This window comes from Pteronotus mesoamericanus, unplaced genomic scaffold, assembly GCF_021234165.1.
Source record: "Pteronotus mesoamericanus isolate MK-2021 breed Mesoamerican mustached bat unplaced genomic scaffold, CSHL_Meso_final contig_601, whole genome shotgun sequence".
Taxonomy (NCBI): domain Eukaryota; kingdom Metazoa; phylum Chordata; class Mammalia; order Chiroptera; family Mormoopidae; genus Pteronotus; species Pteronotus mesoamericanus.
Genome location: NW_026555215.1, coordinates 672,878 through 686,487, shown reverse-complemented (window position 1 = coordinate 686,487; position 13,610 = coordinate 672,878). Strand labels below are relative to the sequence as shown.

Sequence of the window (13,610 nt, the reverse complement as noted above, 5' to 3'; positions counted from 1 at the left end):
ACATGTTTCTTGAGGACTCCCCTCCTTCTTTCCCACATTATTCCCCCCCGCCTTCCCCTCTGGTTGCTGTCAGTTTGTTCTTTCTTTCAATGTTGCTGGTTATATTTTGCATGCTTATCTGTTTTGTTGGTTAGGTTCCACTTGTAGGTGAGATCACATAGTATCCATCTTTTACCGCCTGGTTTATTTCACTTGGCATAATGCTCTCCAGATCCATTCATGCTGTCACAAAGGGTAGGAGCTCCTTCTTATAGGAAAAACATTTTTAAGCCAGATGTACTAGCTTTACTACTCCTCTCTGCGATTGCTCACTTAGCATGTCCTGCTGCTCCAGTTATGATGCATTCTTCCCTGAAATTTTTGTTAGGCTTGTAGAATTAATGTGGAAAAAAAGAGCCACGATTATCAATTCAGCAAATTCTCCTATCGTGTTTCCCAGTGCTCCAAAGACTCTTAAAAAATTATTTTCCCCATTGGTTATGAGGGCTGTTATTTAGAGTAAAAAGTGAGCCATGGAAAGGGTTATTACAAAAAAAAAAAAAAAGTGATGTTGCGAAGTCAGATTGAGCCCAGAGCAAGATGTTCTATTCCCTTTGGACCATAGAATGACTTCTCCATGGAGTGGGGTTTTATTCCTAAAATCTCAGTGGGGGAGAAAATCCTTAGGTGCCTTGTCAATCTGAGAAATTTTTTTTCAATTGGTTCTGGCTTTAATATTAAAATAAAACCATATTTGAGTAGCATGTAACCACTTGCTACTTAGGGTAGTACGTGACCAGTATAACTACTTATGATGGAAACTGTTTTCCACCTGGTCTACTCAAATGAAACTTCAGCACAGGGCAAGGCAAGGAGTCGAGGATTCCCTTTTCTTAAACTCTTCACAGAAGGAGAAGGAGGCACAGTACCCAAGGCTGCCGTTCTTAAGGCCAATTATTTCTCCCAATCACATTTAGCATACTTTTGAGACAAAATACCAAAATGCCAATGTTTGAAGATGATGACATTTTAAATTACTTTAATAGACTCACCGACTGAGCTCTTGTTTAGGAATGTACTATTACCATTACTACTTTCAGTACTTTTACTTAAACATAAAATGCAAAGTCTTTATTGTAGAGCATTAGGCCTTTCTAAAGCTCTGTTTCCTAATCTGTAAAAGGAATGAACTGGAGAAATGGTGTCTGCTTTTCTTTTCAATTCTAAAATTGTACAATTGACATCACAATATCCAAAAATTACTCTAGTAAAGACAGCAATCATTTAAGTTGTCTTACTTGCTGATCATTTATAGATACACTCTCTAAGTAAGGTCAGCAGGCACTATGTCATTCTCAGGGCTACACTGGATCTGCCACTGGCTGAGATGTAGTGAACTGGAAGGCAGGTTTTAACTTGCTAAATATATTTTCATTAAAATAAGGAAAGTGAGCCTTAAGAAATTGTTTTATCTGTCTGAAAATCTTGAACAATGCTCTTCATTGATTTGTTTCTAATTTTAGAACACTCAAAATGGGACATTTAGTGAACACTTGTCTCCTGAACATGAATGATGTAGGTCTGTTCAAGAAGTGAGCTACGGGAGCCAAACCTTGGGATAGGTCACAGTCAACAGGGTGATGGGATCATGGGCAATTGTCTATCTTTTGTGGATCTCAGATTTCTCATCTTTTTATAAGTGGGCTTCAATTTTTAATATTTCATATGTAATTCTCAAATTCCTAGTGTTTTAAGACTATAGTTTGGATGCATGTATACCCTAATTTATTGTCTAATGGAGTCATTTTACTCTTTGAAAGTTTCGCAGTGACTGAAAAGCTAAGAAAGATCAGAACAAACGGCTGACATTTATGACAAGCGTAAAAAAGAGCTCAGGGTTTTTCAGGAAGTAGGATTATGTTTCAACAAAAAAAATTTATCTTAATAAAATTAAGCGTTTTTTTAAAAGATCTTAAATGCAGTTGGTGATGCTAAACTTACAATTCTCTTTAAAGTACTCTGGGTTGAGCCAGAAATCTCAGATGGTGTAAATAATTACAAGATCATTGTGAACATCTGAACTATGTGCTAGGGTTTGTCAGCATTTTGCGTGCATTTTCTGTCATCTTCCTGACAAAGACACTGTGAGAGACATTACGATTACTTCTTTCTTATCTATAAGGTAACTGAGGCGGACAGATTTTAAATAACTTACATAGGGCCAGCCAGGTAATGAGTGGTGTGGAGAGAAAGAGAACCCAAGACTTTTACAGCAAAGTGGGGACTCTCAGCTCAAACACTCTTAGGTGTACTCTTTTTATAGAAGTGCAAAGTAAATACTAGAAAGCTGCTTTAGTAAGACCCATGGAAAGGTTACCATTGTGAAGAAAAAAAGTTTGCTTTTTATTGTAAATGACCCAGATTTTCCTTCTCAGATTTTATTGACCACCCTTGCTCTACTCAAAAAGACTATTATTTCTTTACCTTCTTTAACCATATATGTTTCCCTCGTGCAAACCTATTACCGTTCCACACTTATCACCTACAGTAGTTGCACGCCTAGACACATGGCTAGGGATGCTTGTGGAGGCATCAACTCCAGGTATGCAGTTGGAAACAGGGACAATGACTTCTTTACAACATAAATAATTCCCATTTTAATCTTACAGCTAATGTGGGTGCTTTAATCTTCAGTAAGATTTAACCCCAAAGCTGTGGACAAAGAACTTTCTGTGTCATCAGATCATATGGCAAAAGTGATGATGACATAAAGGCCCTGGTTTGCTGTAGCTTAGTCTCACTTAAAATGGAAGTAAACCAGGTCAAAGGGTTACATGAAACTCAGTTTAGGTATGTATCAATCAACAGCATTTCTACCTTATAATAACTACTGCTTCCTTCCTCATGGAAAGAAACCTTTCCTTCCCTCATTACAGGCCACCCCAGGATGGGCCATTGGCAGACACATCTGGTACATGCCAGGGTCCTCAACAGACACAGGGAGAAAGAGCCTCAGCAAGAGGAAAGTGGGTGGTCCTTGTTCAGATCTCCTGAAATCCTTTCTTCTGAATTCTAGTCTATTTTTTTGTATGGATATTTAAATGTAGTATCTTAGGCAACTTATTTCTTCAAGGAACCAGATCATTTTTTTGTGATTAGTAATTTTTTCAGTACATACTTTATGTTATTTGATGGCTGTAATTTGGTAAAGTCAACTGTGCATCTAGCCTCAGATGGACAGTGCTGTTTCTAGGCCTTGCCTCTTTCAACTCGCTCTCTGTGTGCTCCTTTATTTTTCCTGGCTAAAAGTATCATTCTTCCTCTTGCCCTCTGTCTTTTTTTTAGATTTTATTTTTAGAGAGGGAAAGGGAGGGAGAAAGAGAGAAACCGATCAGTTGCTTCTCACATGCCCCCAACTTGGAACCTGGGCTGCAACCTAGGCATGTACCCTGACCAGGTATCCAACCTGTGACCTTTGGGTTTGCAGGCTGGTACTCAACCCACTGAGCCACACCAGCCATGGCACCCTCTGATTTATATGCTGTCTCCTGATGGCTTTCTCATCCTCTTTCCTTTTCTTCCCTGCTCAGTTAAGGACTAGTCATTGTAATTCCACCTCTTGGTTTGAGGCAGTAGCAGTGCTTAGGAACGCAGACTTCACAGAGGTTACTTTAGTCCCACTCCTAGCTCTGCCACACTAAACCACTCTGTGTTACATTTCTTTTTCATTTATAAAACAGATGAAAATAGCACCAATCTCCTAGGGCTTCTGTTAAAGTGCACCCTGTAACACACTTAGGACAGTGTCCAGCATTGCCCAGCACTTAGCTGAGTTGGTTGTCATTATCACTGTTTTTGGTCGCATTTGTGTTCAGTATAGGAGACAGACACAATCCTGAACACTTAACACAGAACCCTTTAAGTCTGCTGCCTTGTTTTCCCTATTTGAAAAATAAAGCAGATAATTACTATCCACCAGGAGCGATTTTGAGTGCTTAAGCTGCATCAATTTACATTTCCTTCACCTTCTGAAGCTGAATGAGGTCTTCATTGCCTGAGGGAATGGGGTGTGCTGGGTGGAGAGGGGCAAAGGAGGGAAGCTGGGACAGCTATAATAGAGTAATTAACAAAATATAATTTAAAAAAGAAAAAAATAAAGTTTCATTGTCATTCTTATAAAATACTCTTTTTTTTGTAAGACTTGATTTTACCTCAAGATGCTAGTGAAGAGCATCTATATTTAACCATTGAAATAAAGTGCTGTCAAAATATTAAGTTAGTTATATAACAACCCAGCTACTGAGAACACAAATAGTAGGTCTGTTGCACCCTAAAGATTGGCAAGATACAAAGGAGAATGGAAAACATCAATATTGAAATACATTTGCCATGACCTAAAAACTCATTTCGAAAATGATAGACTCTTCCCCTGTGAGCCAAACACCAGCTGTAGGGTCAATGGAAATTAAATTTAACATTCAGTTTTATAGTCAAAGACAGTAACAATGGCAATCAAATTCCAGATCCACAAAGAGTCCAGGTAAATAAGGCAAAGAGATAACAGACTAATGCATTTCTATAATAATGTCCGTTCCCAGCATTTTACTCCAAGAACATTTACAATAGGTCCTTATACATCACATAGGTGCTTCATACGTATTTGTTGGTTAAAGGAAGGAAATTAGTCATCACAGCTGATCTGTGTTTTTGAATAGGTCTAGAGAGAAACTTCAAGGTATTGATGAACTATATCACATCGTTTTAGCTAAGCTAACTCTTGAAGAGCATATGAAGAAGATAATACACTTTTTATATGTTGTTTTTTCCTCAACTGAAAGAGACATAGTTGCTTCAACTCCTTAAAGACAAATACATGTTAAAAATTACTTCTTGAGTAAAATTTCTCTTCAAAATAAAATTTGTTTAGGAACAGTGACTGAGCTCTAAATTTGGCAACTCTAGCCATCCATGTAAAATGACCAAATTATTTAAGTTGATAAAATTTCCAACAGAGGGAATAAAGAATGTAACACAGCAATTGTATAGCCTTTTCTAGAGTTTGTTCCCTTATTAATAGTAGAGGGTAACTACTGAGCATGTCTATCTAAAGGTATTTCTGTGCTAACTCAGTTCAATTCTTATTACTCTCTGTTCTTCACATGGACTGAATAATAAACTTTACTGTATATTTAAAGTTGGGCTGGTTGCCTCATAGAAATGTGATGGAACATATAACAGATTATGTCACTCTCTTGCTTAAATTCTTTCATGAGATTCCCTTGTCTTCAGAATAACATCTTAGTCTTTCAATAGTAATTTCTGAGAACTTCCATGAATGCTCTCCTGACAAATTGTGCTACATCACCTTCAGTCAATTTCCTCCTCTATCACTAAGCTTCAGTGAATGTTTTCTTTTTCATATTTGGTTCTTTTTTCTCACCTGCCTCAATTTAAAATCATATTTACATGTATGTTTTTTTCAATACTTTTTTTCCACTTGATCAGGGTGATGAACAATTTAAGATGTGTGCTTCTTAAATGAAGAAATAACCACTGATCAAGGACACTGGTATGGTTGGGGAGAGACAAAACTATAAACATGGCAGTTAAAGAAAATGAGTGATCTAAAGTGGAGTTTTTGGAAAAGGTTTTGGGTGGAACTACGCCTGAGCAGATATAATAAAACTGGTGGGGTGATGTGGTTTAAATGAGGAAATGGCAAAGGTAATGGCTCAAGTTAACAATGAAAATTTCCCACGAGGGTGCCACACCTTGAGTGAGATAGTCAAAGGAAGATAGTTAATAAGATTCTGGGAATTGTGTACATCTTATACCACATCATACCTGTGCAGTGGTCCACAGATTGAGCAAAGGTGAGGGCTCAGAAGATTTAATCCACTCCTTTTTCTGTCTGAGTGCTTCCCATTTTGTGAGTTCTCTCAAAGTTCAAGTTGTTGCTCAGTATTCTGGAAAGAGGAAAGAACAAATTCTTATATTAGCCTTTTAATAAATATGACCATTGTAATTGATTGTCATCTTCACTGGTTTTAAACTGAAGTGTCCTATGGTATATGGTCACGAAGCACTGCAGTGTCTCATTTCTCGTTGGCTGATGGTTTTTGATAGAAAAATTATACCCACCTTTTGTCTCATAATATATTTTCTCCCCTCAGCCTAATTGTTTTCCACTATTACAGGATGTTTCTTCTGGGTTATTTTCATGTATGTAATACCTACCTGAGAATTACTAAAATAGTCATTCTAAAACATAGTTATTTGTTAATCACCACCCTACCTCCTAAAAAGCTTATAAGCTTTAAAAAATCAAACTTTAATACAACATCACTATGAAAATGCAACAAATAACTTCTTAAATATAAATAAAGCTATAAATTTCTTACTTATATCTGAAAAATAATAGATTAAAATGTATCCTCCCCCTCAAAAAAATAATGGTACAGGAACATTTATTTTTCTTTCTCCTCCAATTTGTCTTTTAGTTGTTTGAGAGCAGATGAAATCTTTTATCACTATATTTAGACGTCAACCAGGCGGGTCGGTGCCATGGCAACTGCTGAACAAAGAAATGTTAGCAAGGGAGGCTCATACATGCTTTGAGGAGGTACTTACTTAGTGCCACTCGAGTGAGATTAAAGATACTGCCTGGCCAAGGTTGCATGCCTGGCTGCTCTTGCACCCTTGCAAAAGAGGAAGGTGGGCCATCCGAGCGCCACTATCACCCGTGAGAAGGATGGAGACAAATAAGCCTCTGTGCTTCAGGCTCCTCACCTGAATCCAGGCCACTCTCTGAGCCCCAATAATGATGCCTTGATCTTAAAAAATTCTATTCATCTTGAGTCCCAAGTTTACTATAGATGCTCACTTTATAAGATGTGGTTAAAATTAGGTTATTCCCTTGCATTTGTATCCCAAGCTTTTCCTGTATACTTATTGTATGGTTAAGACTCATACAATTAACAAGTTCTTTAGACACTAAAGATGGAAAAGGAAAAATCAAGATAGGGTGCTTGTCTTCTCAGAACTTAAGTTCACTGAGGGAAACACATGATAAAATACAATAATAAATAACAATAGTACTTATATAGTAGACATTCATTTTTAAATGCCATATTTATGTGATGTGAAAACTACTAAGCCAGATAGGCTTCACATGCCAGGACTGGTTTCATTAATGGTGCATCTTGACTGATGGAGAACCCAGGAAGGGCTGCTCTGAAAGGCTGACACTTGAGTTGAGACTTGAAAGAGGGGAAGTCTAGCCACGTGGAGAAAGGGTTTTCAGAGGAGGGCAGACGTTTGAGGCGCTTCAGAGAGAACAACCCTGCCATATTTCAGGATTGAATAGACGTTCAGTGTGACAGGAGTGCAGAGAGTGCCAGGCAAGGTCAAACATGTGCTTGTCTAATCTATCAACTGCGCACTCTTCAGAGGCACTCCCATCTTCAAGCACCCTCAAACTGGTCTCAGGGACCCCAGGAAGCCAAGTCCCCTGGAAGCTAAAAGAAAGAGCACATGCCTACCAGCAAAGTGTATTGTTTTCCTTCATTCTTGAGAGCTCCAGCTCACTGCCCCTGGGGCAGAAACCCAGTGAGGCACTTATGCTCATCAATGACCAGCTCAAGTGCCACAGCCCCTGCAGAGTAACAGGGAAGCACTGCTTGGTCAAGACCTACACTCTGGCTTTAGAGACACCTCCCTGCGACTCCCACTGTTTCCTCTGTGGCTCTACCTCCTGCCCACAGGCTCTCAGTCTGCTCTCAGCCTCACTGGGGCTGCCACAGTCATTGCTTATGCCAGTACCAGGGTGATTATATAAAAGCTCTTCTTTCATTATGGTATGGCAGTATTCTTTCCCTAGGACTCAGAACATTTAGTGACCACAATTGGAGTCAACCTGAGCAATAGGCAGCATGCCTGGGTTAACATCATCCTTCACTCTCTATAATCATTAGCTTGAAGAACATCAACTTTCTACACCCTTGAGGTGATTTTGTTTCTTTTTTTTCCATGAGGCTCTCAGTTTCTCATGTGGTGGTCTCCCTCCCAGTCTTCCACAGGTACAGATAGGTCTCAGTTTGAGAAGGAACTCAGCTTGAGTTCAAATCTTTTTTTTTTATTTAAGGGAATTTACATATTAATTAGTCTTAAATACCTCTTACCCCAACAATATTCAGAAATGCACATTACATGGGTGAGCCATGTGGACTGGGCCACAACATTTTATAATGCTTCTTGAAAAGGGATAGCAAAATCAGTAGTTTTTCTTTTCTGGGCATGAGGACTTTCTCTTCTTGTCTCATTACAGCAGAATCTGCTTCAATATAATGATCTGGGCACTTCTACATTATCACTCTCTCTAGTTGATGAGGCTTAAGAACAATAAAGGAGTCTTAGAAAAGATGATTTTATGGGAAAAAGAGTGTTTCTAGACCCTTCTAATTTTTACTCAATCTGGTCACAAATGCTTGGAGGAGGAAAGCATTACAGAATACATAGAAATAGGGAGAAGGTACCAAAGACAAGAATTTCCCTAGACTAGCCATGCTGGCCTATTCTCCATGTCCTAGTGAAGAATATGAATTAGAAACCAAAGAAGTAATTTTCTTTAAGTAGAGAATAAGGTACGTAGGCAGTGCACATATGGAGTTATTTTCTCCTTAATAGCAAGGTCATATGAAACAAGACAATATTTTAACATGAAAATGTATATGACCTTACTGCTAGATAGGAGAAAATGGCTCTTCCTCTCTGAGATACTAACTCTTAAAATAGCGAGAAAATGTATTATGTTTTACATCTAATAGGAACTCTGGAGAGAGTCAGGACATTTGGTAACCTACTCAAGAAATATTATAAAAAACCTACCAAGCAGAAAACACTGTGCTAAGACTTCTGAGTGGTTGAGTGCAAACAAGACAGTTCCATTACTTATTCATTCACTCAACACATTTACCGAGTGCCTGGGTAGATTAATTCTGATAACTCGTGTCTAGTTTATAGCTATATTAATAGCACATCCCCCAGCGTTTCCTGTGAGAAATAAATGAGATAAAGTTGTTTCATGATACTTGTTAACTAGTTGGGGATTGGCAAATAATTATTTTCCTGTCTCTTTCCACCCTTTTAAAATATAAAACACTGAATTATTTGCTTGATGTTTTTGTCTCTAAAAAAAAATAATAAAAACCTTTCAAGTACTTATCTACTCTTATTTCCTAGGACTTTCATGTCTGGAACTCCTATTACAACAATGGCATGATAGTTTGCTAAGGCTGCCAGGGCAAAGTACCACAATCTGAGGGGGCTTAAACAACAGAATTTTGTTGTCTCACAGTTCTGGAGGCCAGATGTCCCAGATTCAGGTGTCTGCTAGTTTTTTCTAATAGCTGTAAAGATGAGGTCTGTTCCAGTCCTCTGGCTGTGGTTTGTGGAGGGCTGTCTTCATGTTCATGTGGCATTCTCCTGTGTGTGTCTCTGTGTCCAAATGTCTCCTTTTTTTATAAGAACACCAGTTATACTGGATTAGAACTCACCCTACTAATCTCATCTTAAGTATGTATATTTTCAACAACACTCTTTCTGAATAAGTTCACATATTAAGATACCGAAGTTAGGACTTTGAAATATGAACTGGGGGAGAAAGGAAGGGGGACAAGTCAACTCATATCAAGTGGTATTGTTTTTCTTGCAGCATTTGAACACACCCTGTTCTCCTCTACTCTTGTTCTTTCTGCTGTCCTAAAATCTCTTCTTGTTGAAATCTCTCTCATCCTTCAACTCCAACTCAATATTAATCTCCTCCATGTAGTTTTTCCTTAATTTCTCCAGCTGAGGTTGACAATTTTTTAAAATTTAAATGCAGTTATTTTACTTTGTTTTTAAAATACTTTTATTCTGGTACTTATTTTCTATATCATTAACATATAGAACTATTCAATCAATGAATATTTTGAATACATGAAGGTATATGTAAAGATGTTTCTTTTTCCTAAATAGGCTATAAATTCTCAAAATAAGGGACCCGGGTTATACTTATTTTTATAATGACTGTTTTTAACCCATATCCTTATATGTAAGGTGGATTAGCAGAGAAAATGCTCAAGTAAAAAAGAGGAAAATCATTTGGAAAAGGAACCCACTCAGACAGGACCCCAAAGGATGACCTTCTTTGGTAGGATTTCACATTCCAGAGGCTAGCGCTTAACCTGTTAACTTTCAAAACTGACTCCAACAGCAAATGGAAAGTGGTTTCATTTTTAAAATAAACACATGCATGAGGTCGATGGATAAAATCAGAACATTTATTTATTAATTCACCGTGAGAAATGAACTGTCATAAATACTGATGGGTGATGTCTCTTGGCTAGTCTTATGTGAGAAGCCAGATAAAATCAGAAGTTTGCTGGGTGAGCATGGACTCAGATCAAGGGAAAATCAGTAAGTGATTTGAATATTTAATGGCATCAGACTAAAGTAGTTTGATGCATTTATCTTCATAGTGTGATTATTTGGCCAGTGAAATGACATTCTTGAATCTACTGCCTAAGCAAACAATTCCATCAATGTTTGAATCTTGGGCTATTCTTTCTCTTTGTGTAAGCTGATTATCCTGTTTTTTTTAAAATCTCCTTGGATCATACCTTTCTTTTAATATTCAAATAAACTATTTTAGGACTCATATATGGTATGACTATAAAACATTCAGTCATTTCTCAAATATTTCTGAGAATTTATTCTCCAAGTTGTCATTTATTATCTCTCACTCCAGACTACTCCTACTAGGATCTCCTCCCTAATCACATCTTGCCATCTAACTACTCTCTTAATATGTTGTTTTACTCTTGTTGCTCTAATTAGTCCCCACACATATATATTTTCTTATCTTTATTTGCGAGAAAATAAGGAACACTTGACTGTTTAACTAATTTGCTGGAAATCTGTATCATACAGAAATTTCAAAAGGACAAAAAAAAGAAAAAGGTCAACTGGCAACTGCTCCCAAAGATTACTACCATGGCCCATTATAGATCATCCCTAAGTGGCAATTTCTCCACCACCGTGGTGTTGAATCTTCTATCTTAATCTAATTATCGATCTCCCCTCTTGCCCTTTTCAGCTCCCAAATTCCCAAACTACCTTCTCTAGCCTACATGAAAAAACAATGGTAAAATTCCTTTAAAAAATTATAGCCCCACCCTGGCCAGGTAGCTCAGCTGATTGGAACATTTTCCCATACACCAAAAGGTTGTGTGTTTGATTCATTTCCTGGGGCACATACATTGAGGCAATGGATTGATGTTTCTCTCTCGCATCAATGTCTCTTTCTCTCTCACTCTCTCTCTCTCTCTTTTCTCTTCTCTCTAGAATCAATAAAGAAGTCCTTGGGTGAGGATTAAGGAAGAAAAAATTACAGCTCCCTTTTATATGATTATACTATTATTTCTAGAAAGTGTTTATTAAATGTCTACTATGTGCCAAACTGTGATAGGTCTTGGGATACAAAAATAAATACAGTCCATTTTCTCAAACATAGTTCATTTTCTCAAATACTAATTTAAAAATACACAAACGAATATATAATTACAAAGTGAAACAGTGTCGAGGAGAAGGTGTGAGAGGATACAGTGAGACTGGGGAGAGAGGCAAGACCATGTAGGAACTTAGAGGATTGCTAAGACTTACATTTAGGTCTCTGAGAACACCGGTCAGCTAGTCTGCTGGTCTGGGTGTCCCACCCCTCCCTACACAGCTTTCAGTCATGGCCTCCGGAAACACATCGGAAAGCCTCTCACCCCCAGCCCTGCCCCGGACTTCCAGGCCACCCGTGTAGCGAATGGCGCCTTGAAGGAGAAAAAGCTTTTGGACTACAGAGGACTATGTGTGGTACTCTTTTTCCACCCTTTGGACTTCACTTTTGTGTGTTCCACAAAGATCATTACTTTCAGGGAGCACGCCGAGGACTTCCGCAAGCTGAGCAGCAAGATGCTAGGGGTCTCTGTAGACTCTCAGTTCACCCACCGGGCTTGGATTAACACCTCCCGGAAGGTGGGAGGTGGGGCCCCTCTGAACGTCCCCCTGCGGATGTAACCAGAAGCTTTTCCCATGATTAAGGCCTGCTGAAGGATGATGAGGGGATTGCATACTGGGGCTTTTTTTATCATCGATGGCAAGGGAATCCTTCTCCAGATCACTGTCAACAATTTGCCTGTGGGGCGCTCGGTGGTTGGAGCTCTTCGGCTGGTTCAGGCCTTTCAGTGCGCAGATGAGCATGGGGAAGTCTGTCCTGCTGGCTAAGCCAGGCAGTGACAGCGTGGCCACAATCAAACCCAGCATGGATGACAGCAAGGAATACTTCTCCAAACACAACTAAGCTGACAAACAGGCACAAAGTTTGGGCTCTTGTCCCCTTCCTGGGTGCCCTGTGCTGGCCCAGGAAAGGTCAGATTTGCCCCTTGATATTCCACAGTCTGCGACCCTAAAGGGTTAGTCCCAGGCCTTCTCGTATTTCTGGCTAAGTGGTGAATGGTGACCCATCCTTGGAAGCCACCCAGGCAGCAAAACATTTAAGTTTTAAGTTTTGAATAAAGAGTGACTCTGGTTGTGGTATGTAGAATGAATTGGAGGTGGACAAGAGTCTGAACAAAAACACAGCCCAATCAAGAGATGATAAATTTTACAACAACTATCAACTAAAGAGGATAGAAGAGAAAGGATTTGAGAGTCATTAAGGGGAAAATATCAATAGGAACTGTTAATAGATTGGATATGAGTTAAAGAGGAAAAAGCCACAAACATGGACCTTAGGCTTATGATTGCACATCAGCAAAGATGGAAGTATCATAAATTGGAATACGAAATCCTAGAGGGAGAGCAGGACTGGAGTTTGAAGTTGTGAGCCAGTCTGGGGCATGTTCAGTTTTAGGTGCCTTTGAGATACCCAGGTTGAATTGTTGGTAGTGGTGAATATGCCGACTGGAGCTCAGAAGAGAGAACTGAGCCATAATTATATACGCAATATTTAGGTTGAAATGTAGCTGAGGGTGGATGTGATTATCTAGAAAGAAAGTACAAAATGAAAAGAGTAGAGGGCCTAAACACAAGCTGTGAGAAATTCCAGCATTTTGTGGCTATGAAGAGGAGGGTGTGCCTAGAAAGGAGGATGAGGAGACTGGGGTGCCTTGTAAAGTGGTAGACAGAGGTGTTTCAGGAAGAATCTAGTTCACATGCAGATGATTCTCATTCATATAAAATAAAAACCGGCGGGGTGGGGGGGAGATCTTTGGAGAAATATAAAGGTCTGGGAGGCTTTTCCATGTGGAACATGGAAACCACAGTCAGATTAGAGACTTGAGAGTCTAGAACATGGAACACAAAGGAATGGAGCTAGGGACAAGGCATTCTAGAAGTTTTCTATGAAACAGAAAAGTAAAAGATCAGGGTTTAAATAAAGACGCATGATAGGAAAGGTTTTTGTTTATTATTCATGTGATGTAGTTACAGGAGTTTAAACATAAGAGTTGATATACGTAGATGATTATAATAGATTAAAAAAAAATTGGTAAGTTTGAGTCCCTGAGAAGCAGTCCACTGCTGCAGGGATCAACTTTAGA

At 38.8% G+C, this 13,610-nt stretch overlaps 1 pseudogene; it reads left to right on the top strand.

Annotated features, from left to right (window-relative positions):
• Nucleotides 1–12,370, top strand: part of LOC129076557 (peroxiredoxin-2-like) — a 29,221-nt pseudogene extending 16,851 nt beyond the window's left edge.
• Nucleotides 12,371–13,610: the final 1,240 nt, after the last annotated feature.